This window comes from Temnothorax longispinosus, chromosome 10, assembly GCF_030848805.1.
Source record: "Temnothorax longispinosus isolate EJ_2023e chromosome 10, Tlon_JGU_v1, whole genome shotgun sequence".
Classification (NCBI taxonomy): domain Eukaryota; kingdom Metazoa; phylum Arthropoda; class Insecta; order Hymenoptera; family Formicidae; genus Temnothorax; species Temnothorax longispinosus.
In genome coordinates, this window is record NC_092367.1 from 3,713,496 (window position 1) to 3,725,843 (window position 12,348).

General features: G+C 38.4%; 1 protein-coding gene and 1 non-coding gene across 3 annotated transcripts in view; both read right to left on the bottom strand.

Annotated features, from left to right (window-relative positions):
* Window positions 1–12,348, bottom strand: part of Sesn (Sestrin) — a 168,394-nt gene that overhangs the window by 68,776 nt on the left and 87,270 nt on the right. The window lies entirely within an intron of this gene.
* On the bottom strand, window positions 2,854–2,926 carry Trnak-uuu (transfer RNA lysine (anticodon UUU)). The gene has a single exon. It is a non-coding gene; the product is annotated as a tRNA-Lys (tRNA).

The following is a 12,348-nucleotide window of genomic DNA, read 5'->3' on the forward strand; positions in this document are numbered from 1 at the left end:
CGAATAAGTTCCGACATACCAGGAAAATGATACACAATCTTTTAACCGACTTCGAGAAGACGTTAATTCTCGGTGGTCGGTGGTGCCGGGGAAAATAGAAAAATGCGTGTAGTTGGAAAAACACTGGCAAAGGGAAAATAAACCAGTTCTAGTTTAATTCAACCGCCGCCACGACGCCGACGCCACACATGGAGTCACGCGGTGCAGTTTGTGTATCGTGAGGGGAAGGAAAACGAGTTCACGGGAATCTCGGCTCGACAAACGGACAGAGATATGAATAGAGAGACATGTGCACGGCATTCTCTAAGAGAGATAAAAAAGTCGACGGGCAAGGGTGAGGGTGAGACTGAGGGTGAGCGGGAAAAAAACGTGGGAGTATAACGATCGAGAAGCGGTGTATTAAACAAAGGAATTAAAACGTACGTGACGGAAACAAAGTATCCCTTTTTTTCTGCGCGCACAGCCTTATATATTTGCGGTGGAATAAACTTATCGCGCGAAAGAATGGCTTTGTTGTTTTATCTCTTCCCGATACGGCCCGCAATGCTACCCGATAGTTCCTGTAAATTTGTATCCTTTCCGTTTTATATAAACATCCTGAGATAAATATCCCGTTTGGAAAGAGAGGAAATGATAATAATATTAATGTGTAAAATCGTCGAGCGAGAGAAAAATGTAAGTACATTTCTTTTGGAACAAATTTCAAGTTAACTCAGATTACGCAGTTATATTATAAATCCATTAATTTCTTCCGGAATTAAAGGAGAATGCTATTTTACTTCCAATTAAAAATGCCTACTAGAACTACTATCGACACTATACTGGGTAGAAACATCGTGTACTGTTCACAAACCAATCTTGTTCAAATTTGCATTTGGGTTGTATCGTCTGCAACATTCGATTGGTACTTGTGCAACGGCAATGCAAATGAGAAACCTACTTGATAATTAACATATATCGCGAAGGACTTAACATACAGTTACGGTCACTAGGAGGAAAATCAAGTTGGCGATGTTAATGACGGTTTTCGGCGTTATCGACTGCGACAATTAATTAACGTTTAATGTTTTTGACAGCGATAATGGAACGACATAAATCGAATGCTGTCATACGTTCAATCAGCTTCGTTTCGATAATGGCTAAATATCGCTGTCTCCTAATATGCGCGATTTCGCGTTAAAGCATCTGCCGGCAGGAAAAGTTTACACGAGTCTTGAATGAGTTCTTAATTGCGCACTCACCACGTATTTATTCAGCTCTTTCTCTCAATCTCGAAATATCTGTGTATTTCGTATAGTATCTGTATGCGTAATGTATGATGCTTCTATTCGATTATTCTCGCGAGCTGCACGCGGAACCTGAGCGCTGTGTTAGGAATATGAGGCGCACGTGTGCGTTTAATTTACATATATGTAGATTTCATTCACATATGCAATGCATTTATACATACGAGCACCCTATGCAAGAGAACCGCCGCGAGACAAATCTCGTAAAAAGGTCCGCGCAATTTCTCTCTTAACCGTTAACCCCATCCAAAGATTCAAAAGGAATACACGCCGACTGTGCGAAATGCCCTTTTTATTTTCTGGAGAAATCGGCGAAACGCGCGCACAACATTTCTATTTCCTTGTATTGTTGATTCCGAAATTCACGTACTTTCTATAATTTTACACGATAAGATTCGAGAACAGCTAAATTCTTTAAATTTTTAGCTAACATTATAAATTTCTTTATTATTATCAATTTCATCTAGATTGAGTAAATTTTTAAATTATCTTGTCCAGATATGGGAGATGCGCTTGTGAAAGGATATATTGCGGGCTAATTAGATGCCGCTCCTGAAAAAAAAAAGCCACGCGCGTCCACACGTGACATTAATCGAGTTATAGCCGACCATAATTCGATAGTAAAACAAAAAAGACACGGTAACAAAGAGATGACTATTAGTACATGTCAGGAAGTGCAATATCTTCGAAATAATTACGTCGTATGAATCATCGACATAATGACTTTCCCGTCACGCTGTTGTCCGTCGCCTTACAGAAGATGGAAATTCAGAGCGAAAAGAGTCGCTGTTTTGTAAATTACATTTTTATACGGCGCATTTTATGCTCGCGTTTTATTAACCTAAGAATGACCACGCTTCGAGATCACGCTGGGATATATTTTAATTTCTAACAAGTTGTAGAGTTAGTTTCTTGTCTTTTTTTTTCATTTGCAGAATATAGATGCCTGTAATATACATAAATATTTGCAATAAATACGTGTATAACTAGTCGCACACATATCAGTATTACGAAGACCGCGGCAAACTTATATGATTATAAACGAGAAAGTCAAGTGACATTTAAAATTCGACGATAAAAAGTTACTTGCTGGGAACAAGCGGTTATTTTTTCATATCCTCCGAAAGATCTCGCTGTTATTTATGCCAAACTGCGAAATCTCACCCTCCGTTCCTCTCTCTCGCAGCAAAATTCCGTTCCTATGTTACGGAGCGGCGTCAATAATCGCTATATCTTGGATAACGGACTGGAAGGCGGTGTGCAAGCATATCCCATTTTACGGCAGCAAATACGAAAGAGAGGATTCACGGAGATAATGGAACGATCCGGAAGAATGAGACGGCACGAACGACCGAATCATAGCGACAGAGACCCATGGGATCTGGATCTCTCTTCGACATCGTCGCTGGAATTTGCCGTCGAGCTCTTTATTAAAGAATAAACTCTCGCACCGAGTAGGCAGAAATCGTCTGCGTAAATCTGTATGTGTGACGAAATAAAAATCTCTTTTCGATAACAGCCGAGCGTATTCGATCGCGGCGGAGGAATAATACGAGAGAAAAAAAAACGCCCGAACAGGGACTCGAACCCTGGACCCTCAGATTAAAAGTCTGATGCTCTACCGACTGAGCTATCCGGGCATCGACATGGGAGTTCCCTCTAGACTCTCACGCGATGCATCTATCGAAATTGTTTTCCATTCATTTAAGCAGCTCGTAAAAATAACACGTTATATAAAATTTAAAAAAATTAATTGGCAAAATAAGCTAAAAATGAATATTTAGTATGCATTTTATCGCATATATATAACAAATTAATAAAAATTTATATTTTATGTTCCTATTTGTTAAAACAAATTTTAGCCTCGCTCTGATAAATGTTATTTCTTTAAGAAATGCTAATAAATATCAAATAATAGTCTATTATGTGGCTTAGCGCATTATCGCCGCAATCCCTTGATTTATATTCATATCTCGGAGTTGGAGTAATTAACCATTTCCTAGCTGCGAGTAGAAGATAACGCTACACGTTCAGAGAACATTTGAGAAGGTGGTATTTCAGGCACAAACACGAGCCTGCGCCACTTGTAAATTACCAGCAACAGTAGAAGTTAATCGATCTTTCAAATTACTTCGAGGAGGTCTGGCATTCAGTTTCAATTTTTCAGGTCCAAACGCATTAACATTACTACGCCAGATTATAAATTACCGTAATTCTACAAGAGAAACGTGTTAAGCAGATGTACCTCGTATGCATAAGCGTTACACTGGATGTCACTAAAACATGGTCATTATTCACAACTCATCGTGTAAAAATTAAATCTAGAATTAACTGAAAGATAAAATCCTATAATAAATCTAGATATTAATTCGTTGTTAGAGCTTTACACGTGCAATTACTTGATGCAATGTAAAAAAAGGCAATGCCTTCTGACATCGCATTATCTTTAGTTTTGACAGCTGAGAACGGTGATGATAGCTGCGGATCAATTTGCGAACACAAGTCAAGGTCACTTTCGATTAAAAAAGAAAAATGGATTTATAACGCTACTTTGTTCATGAATCACTCACAAACATGCTGTCACATGTCGAAGTCCGGCGTTCAGATCCGAATATGCAACAAAGTTGTTAATTTACGTATCATCGAATTTTATCTTTGGTGAGGTAAACAATATATTGGAAATCGTATTAATCGTGCCCGAGGACTTGTTTTTCTAATAGAAAAAATTTCGTAAAATATTGATCAACTATGCATGATATGTAATTTGACTACATTCTTAGAGAGATGTCGCACTATCGTTTATGTCCAACTCGTTGCAATGTTAGATCATCAAGACGCAATAATGGTTCACGGCCTTGACACGAAAAGTGATGACCGGGAGTCAAGCCATGGATTATCGCCGGTTAATTAAATACACATGCAGTTTCGTCGTGTTGGCTACTTGCACGAAAACATGTTTCCCGACGCGATTGTTTCGCGACTTAATAGAATAAAAAAAAAAGAACATCGTACGAGAAGAATTCTCCTCGAATCCTATTTTATATATCCTGCGCAATGCCTTATCTGCTGCAGTCTTTCTTTCACTAGTGCATTATAATGGGTTTACAGTTCTTAATAATTAACGTGCAATCAAATTGCCAATGATTTACGATGGAGACAGGATTTTTATGTGAACAAAAGATTGATTCGAAGTCTAAATACTCTAATAATAAAGCGGTTAAAGCGTCTGTACTTTCTTCTCCGTGACACTCGTGATAACCCGAGGTGCCATGGACATCGAGAAAATGCGGACACTAAAAGATAGATGCATATATGACTAAAAGAGTGTGACTAAAGGATCTTCCTTGTCTTCGGCCCTATTTATCGATGCTTTTGTTCATAACATTTTATTAAAACAGTAGACATATTTCTGGTAATCTAAATAAATTAATAACAAACAGCTAATCTCTGGAATAATATTTGTCATTATAAGATATTTTATATCTTGTCACAATGTCAAAAATATTTATTTATCGACAATTACTATTAACCTTTTGTGATCCTATAAGTTGGACTCGACATAATCCGTTGCGATAACTTATTGCCCAACAATAAGTTCAAGTATTCGAATTGACGTAATCGGCAAACTATAATATTATTAGAATTTTCATAAATCTCTCCAAGTAATAAAAATTCTTTGATTCATGTTAGACCAATTAGATAAAATCAGCCAATTAGATAAATTTTTAAAAATTAAATAAAGGGTTAAAACATTGTGAGCAAACCATAAGGGCTCTCGCGATGCAGGGTCGTTGTCCAGAACCAACAGCGCGGAGTTTCCCAACGTAATCTGGCACGGTGCCAGTGAGCCAGTGACTTCCCGATGTGTCAACTTCTCAACATTAGAAGTTACGATACGCGACAATAGATGCCCTGTTCAAAATAATTTCCCGACTCTCCTGAACAGCTGCAGCGATGACTAACGGTCGAATTGATCGAGGACGATAGACACAATGACGTTTTAGAATCTTGTTATCACAGCAAATATTATCACAAATGTACATATGCGTATATATCATGCCTTAGAGCAGAAAGCATAACTTTTTCATTATCTTTTAATTTAACGATACAAAAATACTTTCTTTTATATTATATTAATTGCATGTTATAGCGCATTACGAACAATTAAAATTGCCCATATAATAAAAGAATTTTGAAGATGCAAAAGATGCTGAAAAATGCCATATAACATAAGCAGAAGAACATGTTTTTCGAATAGCGAATTAAGTAATCAAATTTTTCCGCTCACGTTGTTATGCAATACGTGATAACAATGTCGAAATATTTCAAACAATATTTCACCAATAAAACATAACATGATGAAATAATTGGCAATTATTGGCCCATTACAATTATCGTCACATGCAATACTATGTTAAATTCGCGTCATTTGCGCGATTAATGGAATTATACATGGGCGATAAGTCCGAGTAAAATCGAATAAAAACAGTTGGATAACGATTAATCATCAGATACAACAAGATCCTTAGGCTACATCACGTGTAAAGTTGTGATTGAAGAATCGACAGCTTATTTTATCTGAAGCGTCTCAACATTTCTTGATCAATATCTAACATGAGTTAGGATTAATTATAATTTAAATAATCTAGAATTTTTTCATATTTCCCCACACTTGTCGTTATAATGAAATAAACAAACTTATTAAATTAATAATTTAACATTTATATAGTTTTCTTAATTTTTCCATTAAAAATTAAAAGTAAAAAAATACATGTAACAAGTATAGTTGCGTGATGCACGATCACCAGCTACATTCCCGCGCTATCACATCTAACAAAACCTAGCCAAGTCGAACGAAGCATCTGTGCGTAAGACTAAAAGCTCGGTGATTAACCCAGAAAACCCAATGGTCTTTCTCGTACATCGACCTGCGCACAGAGGGGATGGGAAGGTATGAAGGAACGAGAAGAAAGAAAAAAGAACGAGATCCGATGCCGCCACTCTCTTTCTAAGAAACTCACTAGCGAGCATCCCTTGGAAGGATGCCAACTACATCGAATCGCAGATATAGGTGGTTAATGCTACCCTCACACTGAGTCTCGGTGATGTAACTTGATCGACTCGCAAGAATTGGCCTTAATTACTAGCGTGCCGAACTGAATTCTTCTTTTACTTGTTATATCTTGTCGGATAACAATAAATTTTTGCAATAGTAAAAAAGTTAATAGTATACCATTAAAAAAAACTGGTGTGCGTTTATTTAAATTTCGTTATTTTTAAGTAATCAGTATATACAAGAATAATTAAAATGCAATTTTGTAAAAAATATATTTATAGAATTAGAGAAAACTCTACTCTTAAGTTTGTAACTTTAGTATTATGCGTAAATATTACAGAATATAATATTAAAATTGTTTTTTCTTTTTTCATTCTCAATTACTTCGATGAAACATAATATCCATAATTTGGCTGGGTAAACTACTTTATTTTCCGACTAGTAGTCGTAGAAATATGAGAGACTCTTCAGGGTCGTAAATCCAAGTTCATATAATAAGCTGTAAGAATATAATTTTTTTATGCGTAGACTTAAAGATTGGTCGCCTTACGAAGCTCTGCAAGGATATGATTTCATCGACGGTCACCAAGGGTAATCGACTATGTAATCAACGACGAGCGCTCGCAAAAATAATTGCATTTTTATACGTGACAAATATTGATTTTTGCTTATCTACGTGTATATTTTTCCGAAGTTCGCAAACACGTAAAATCATTGCGTCGCAATCTTATCGTGGACGGGCCAGGAGTGGACGAGAAGCGTTGAGCGATATTGCCAACAGTATATTTCCCAATGATACATTCATACATCTTGTTGTCAATTCCATCGATATCACGTGTTGTTACAGCAAGCTTTTTATTCCATCCTACGGATCCTGTATATCCTTTTTCTTTATTACCCTTTTTTACCCTATATCCTTTCTCTTCTATAGATAAATTATTGATCATGTCTACTATTTTACGCGATGTTTCAAGTTATTTGCGTTGAATTACATACAATTTTATTATCGTATATAATTTAAAAAAATAAAATATTTGCGTTGAAAGAGATACGTTCTATCATCGGTATGTGATGACCTCATGTAAAATATACTCAATACTTATTTAGAATTATAGCGAGTTCGACATTTTCATTAGGTATAGATGAATGCCGTCGTATCTCTCGTAGACAGGGAGGATACATGGGACAGGTGCGCGTGTCGTTACCGAGAAGGATGCCGAGAGGACGAATGGAATGTGAATCCGATGGTGCGGAATAGAACACCGGGGTGCCAGGTGTACACCTGGCACGGAGAGATTTATTTTCGATTGCAGTTTCACCGACTGCCGGTGCACCGGGGGCGGGTTACGCGGTGTCATGTATTTTTAGTGTTCGCACGGCATGCGGCACACCACCGCGACGTTTCGACACGGCCCAAAATAAGATGTTTATCGAACCGCTCGAACGGATCGCCCCGCGTTGGAAGGTTTTTCGGGGAAAGTAGATCGACCGACTATACGGGTGCGGCGCGGGGTTAAGCTCTTTTCACGAAGAGCAATCGTTCGCCCCCGCGTAAAACGAAACGCGCCGGAAATGAATGGGTATTCGCGCGAGTGTAGTGTTGAGCACCGTTGTATCTCTCCTCACTTCCGCAGTCAGTGTAAAACAATAATACGCAAACGTGCGAAGCTTGTTTGACTTTAAAGCAGGCCAGTTTATTTTTCTAGATAGAGGAATAATCTTCGCTCCATTCCCGTTTCACCTAAGAATATCGCGGATTTGCGAATGGTTAAAATTCGACCGATTATTTTCGCATAGACACTACTCGCAAGCGCTCGCGATTATTTTAAGAAACGGTTACGTTCCCCGCGTGCCTTCAAAGACAGCCTCTTTCATTAGAAACTCGGTAGATCGTTGACCTTACCGAACTTAAAACCGCACATGTTTTCTTATCGATAAACACAAGATTGCGACGTTGCGTAAGACGTATTGCGGCGTCTCAGAGTCTAATCCGTTTTCGATCGTCGGTGTGACGCATCGCTAGTACGCCGTACGATTTTTTTTAAACGCATATTCCGCGTCTATGAGAACACAAAGTGGCGAGTCTCGATTAGGCTTATCGCGCCGAGATTAGATACTTTCTGCGGGCGCGCACGCCGCCGCTGCGCGTTTATTGAAATGAGGTGATGGGATCGTGATTCTGTGTGGTAAACACATCGAATGTAAGGCGCGCCTTTATTTATTCGCGAATCGATCGATCTGCTAAACGCGGCCCCGGGAAACTGTACGATTGAGAAAACTCACGAATAATAATAGTGCGCTCATGCGCACGAATGCCATGCAGGCAACATCTTAAAAATTTTTCATTTTCTATCTAAAGTATTTTCCTTTTTGTCGCGATTTTCTACGTGAGATGTGAGATGAGTTTTATAAAATTTATGTCCAACATTAAGTTACTTCTTAAATTTATATTTCTTTATGCTGTGCATAAAAGAAAAATAATATTCCTGGTAAAAATAAATTTTGTTAGAAAATTGACATTTTATATCTAATATTTATAAACGGCATTAGAAAATCAAGATCTCATTTTGTCATAGTTTTACATCGAGATACGGAATTAGGTCAATGAAGCTGAAACTCAAGTCCACGTAGCAGAGCATCCCGGAGCTATGAAGCAGCACACTGCGAAACTTCAAGCTGCTTATTGACTTGTTCTTTTGCTTCGTCGTGAGTTCAAGAATACACGAGTGGCAACAGATGGCGAGGACTCAAGAAAAGTTCATCTTAAGGAACTTAGTCGAGTCGAAAGTAATCCATGTGTTGATTCCGCCTTCGAGACAGAAGCGGTTTACTATTTACCCTTGTGCATTAAAGTGCAATTCGTGGACAAGCTTCTGCAAAACTTAATTCCGGAAAGCACGATACTTCTAAAATAAAAATGTATAAACGGAAATAGAAAAAGAAAACATTGTAGTATAAATTTTGGCAATTTGGTGACACGCGCTACCGCACTAAAAGTAGATTCGTGTTTTATATTTTCGACATGTGTATATGAACGGAAAATAAATTGCGACCGACAGTGAGATACTCGAAGACAAGGATTCTTCACAAACGCTCGTCTAACTTTACCGATCACGCATGTCGCGCATGACATGTATAGGTCTGTCCGTGCGAAGTAAAACTGCACGTGTAGCGAGTTTATTACGGTCATTTGCAAATGGAGAACGATCTGCGAAATATTCGCACAAATAGTATACATATATATAAAATGTAATATATATATATATATATATATCAAGTAATATAATTGACATGTATCATGCATGTTTGCCTTTCAAACTCATGAATGCGTAACTATTATGTCTCGAGATTTAAATAGCTCGTATTACTCTAGTCTAATAATGTGCGACTAAAAGAATATTCGATAATTTTGTGAAAATACATTATTCTTGTATTGTTTATGTTTCGAATCTTCAGTTTGAAAATCCTCCAATTCTCATATTCTTAAATTATAATACTGATGTGCGTCTCGTCTGGTCTATCAAAACAACATTTTTACGAGCTCAATAACTAACATTAGCTTTGATTACCCGCAGTCGTTCTAGGAAAGACATCTTCTATATTATTTTGTCATTTATTTGTATCTCGCCCTACGTTCGCGCAGAACGCTTTGTGAAGCGGAATCCGAGCCGTGTGTAAAATACCGTGGTGCACGAGGCCGTCACATGATAAAGTAAATCGAATCGGATATTTACGCACGTGCGGTATGCATGCAACAACGCTAAATGTGAGTGGCGAGCAACGGGTATTTCGGAGTATACCTGAACGCGTCTACACCTTATTGCCTGAGTGTTCCGAGTGCCATTTTTTAGTGTCTACATCAAGAACGAGTTTCGGCAAAAATACAATAACGAGAGAGAGAGAGAGAGAGAGAGAGAGAGAGAGAGAAAGAGAGAGAGAGAGAGAGAGAGAGAGAGAAAGCGGATATCACTTCCAGAAGAGAAAAGGAGGCCAAATGGAAGATACTCAGGTTTTGCGTTACTTACTTTTCGATACAAATATCCGATAAAGTAAAAAAAAGTCGCAAAAAAAGAAAACGCAAATACTAAACGTTGCAAAATCAAACGTCGTGCGTCGTAAAAGATTAACAAGCGCAATATTTCTGCCTTAGAGAACGGTGGAATATTCATAGTGGACAGACCGGGTGTGCTGTGCTTATTTCTCCTGTTTGCGTTGGCACGAACGTGTAGCATCATCAAGTGGTTGCTCTACATTGTGAAGCGTGCGTAAACCACGACGGATTTATAGATAGCAGAAATAATAAATGTCTACATTCGGGGCGTAATACGAGACGTAAAAGTCATCCGTGCGTCCAACGTTACGCAATCCTTTGACGAGAAATACATTAATGTAACGAATACAATTATTTATTTTCGTCTCAGTTGAAGATATCAGGATGACAGACGTAACTTTCTATTTTTATTCTTTAGTACGAAATATTTTCTCATCTTCTCATAAATCTTTCGGAAACGAAGAATGATTATTGACCAAAAATATCCTATCACCGAGGCCTCTATTATAACATTTTCAAGAGGTCATTTGCCCCTTATAATTATAGCAGGTTACGCATTCTCTATTTTTAAATGGTCAAGATACTTTGTGAATAGCGCCGGTTAATTTCCTGTCTATCTCGCGGCCTGTTCGAGTAGCAATCGCCCCCCGTTGCAAAAAACGACACGTATGGAAAGCTGGTTCTTAATTAATGGCACGCCTAATATGCAAGGAACGTACCGCGGCGCGATCATTATTGTCGAACCTAACCCACCGCGAATCGGATCTCGCGATCGTTCAGGCAATTTTCTTCTCTCGCGGAGTGAAAGCAACGCCGCTGGTAGCACAAACCGAAGCCATCGTGATACTTTGCAGGCAAGCGCGCCGCTTCGTGTCCGCTTTCTTAAGATCATATTAATTGCAAACGCTCGCGCCCGCTAATCACGAAGGGAGTTTCCTCTTTCACTCTTCCACTCTTCCACTCGGCGCGATCCCGGGAACTGGCATTTAATTGCAATGACCACCGCGCACGAGAGCGACGGAGACGGAGTGCCGAGAGCGGAAAGGTGCATCTCGCTGTCGTTTTTCTCGCATACGAGGAGCGCGATTCTATTGTGAGTGTAGCGAAATTATTCATGCCGGTGAAAGCTAGTGTTAGCGGAGATAAGATCCACTACAAACGCCATGTTTGTCGCTTTCTATAATTGCTAATTAGTTATAACCTGCCTGATGCGGATTCGGAAATTTTTAGTGCGCTTTAAGTATTTAATATCGGAAATCATTATATCCGTTTATTGCTAACGACTGAAATTATTTCTAAGAACTTCGATAATTATTTCGATACTTTATGTCTTAATTTTTTGCTATTTTAAATTTTAATTTCCTTCATCGCTATTAATGCGCTTACATCTTCATTAACAAACAGATTCAGCCAATCAATATAAAAAATTACGAATTACTGCTAATAAATCACGATAATCAAATACACTACCGTAGCGAGCGGTGGGACAAGAAGTTATCACGAGAAAGTATATACGTTTCGGTGAACGCGGCGCAGAGTAATTATAATTTACTGTTGGCCCGACGAATCTAACGATTCTAGAAAAGCGTTTCGCAATACGCCCCGTATAAACAAGCCAAAGATATCGCGCGCGATGTTAGCTCACACACAAAAGTAAAGATAGAATCTTTAACTAGTGGCGTGAGTTCGCAAGTACCAAGTGTAACGAACGGCCCGACTTTATTTTTGGATCACCGGGTACATCATCCTGGTTAATGACGGCCCGGTAGTGAATCTAGATTGGATCTCTCTCGTCAATCAAGAAATTGAAACGAAGATGATTAAGCAAGATATCGGTTTCCGGTTTGTTGTTTATCCGACGCGGTAGATTAGGTACTTGTTTGCGCGCTACAATTTTGTGTTATCATGCATATTATCATTCCTTAGCGATATTTTTAGCCAGTTTTGAAATGCCA